Source organism: Belonocnema kinseyi, chromosome 6 (genome assembly GCF_010883055.1).
Source record: "Belonocnema kinseyi isolate 2016_QV_RU_SX_M_011 chromosome 6, B_treatae_v1, whole genome shotgun sequence".
Lineage (NCBI taxonomy): Eukaryota > Metazoa > Arthropoda > Insecta > Hymenoptera > Cynipidae > Belonocnema > Belonocnema kinseyi.
This window is the reverse complement of record NC_046662.1, coordinates 136,382,036-136,383,336: the sequence shown is the minus strand read 5'-3', so window position 1 is coordinate 136,383,336 and position 1,301 is coordinate 136,382,036. Positions and strand designations below refer to the sequence as shown.

Here is a 1,301-nt window from a genome sequence, read left to right as displayed (position 1 = left end):
TTCCGTCGTCGTTAAATGAACTGTTTTCTCATAAACTTTATCTTTCAAATACTGCGTGATAACTAAGAATTTATCAGCTTTGTCAATTTCTACAATCCGCGACTTTGCACTACCTTTCCATTTTTTCTCAGATGACACATTCGATTTCTATCATCTTTGATATATCGTTGGGACTTTTGTATAAAACTTTTTGTGAGCGAGTAGCGCGTACACTATCGGCGGAAACTTCCAATTGCATATTTTCATCTTGAATTTCGGCATTACTTTCTTCAGTTTCACAAATTTCGACGATCGGTTCATTCATTACCTGACAGCATGTAGGCTTCAAAATTTTTATGTAGCTATCGTAACAGTAATGGCTTTTGTGGTATTTGAATTTTGCTGAAAAAATGTTATGCTTATGTTAAAAGTGCAGATTTAGAAAATTGCAACTGTTTATCTGTGTAAAAATGAATCGCGCATGAAAAGAGGTTATTTTTTTCAATGATAGATCGTTCTCCATGCTTGCATATATATGTATATATACTTATTTATTTTGTCTTCACAATGATAAATAAAATACTCACTTCGATCTTGTAATTGCATTAAACTATTGTAAACAACATCTCGTTTCTCCAACGCCGCTAACCAAATTTTTTCTCGTCCAACATCACTGGAACGTGGTTTTTCTTTGGTCTTTTTTTGACAAACAACGCAATCATCTTCGTTGAACTTTGATGGTGTAAATAATTTAAGCTGTGCTTCCATGTTAATGATACAAATCAAGAAGCACAGCTAACCTCAATGATCACTTACTACTCAAATCTCGCCAAAAAAACATCAGAAAAGCGCGTGTAAACACGTAACTACCAGAAGGCAGAAAAAATATAAACAAGTCTGGTCGTGTTGGCGGCGACGCGCGAATAGGAACCCGCGCAAACATTTGAAACATTTGAATTCTTGTATTCTAAATATCTAATGAATTTTCTATTATTACTAATAATTAGGATTTTTATTTTGTTGTTTTTATTTTTGATTCTAAATCTTAGTTATTGAAAAAAAATACCTAGTTTTTTATAATTTTGATTGTACCATAACACAACTTTATATTTACTATTTAGCAAAATAAATGTCTGATTGTTAAACTACCAGGGAAATTGGACTCTTTAAAATTGTATAGCATTTTTAACTATTGCACTTCAACAAATTATTATTTATCAAAAAAAAAAAACATTCAATATCAATAACAATATAATTTTGAACTAATATTTATTTCGAATTTAAACCCATTCCCGATATCATTGACGCGCGAACAAGAGCAT

The 1,301-nt window shown here is 31.3% G+C and overlaps 1 protein-coding gene across 3 annotated transcripts in view; it reads left to right on the top strand.

Annotated features, from left to right (window-relative positions):
• Positions 1-1,301, top strand: part of LOC117174994 (neuroligin-4, X-linked) — a 450,915-nt gene that overhangs the window by 386,168 nt on the left and 63,446 nt on the right. The gene's annotated exons all lie outside the window — the stretch shown is intronic.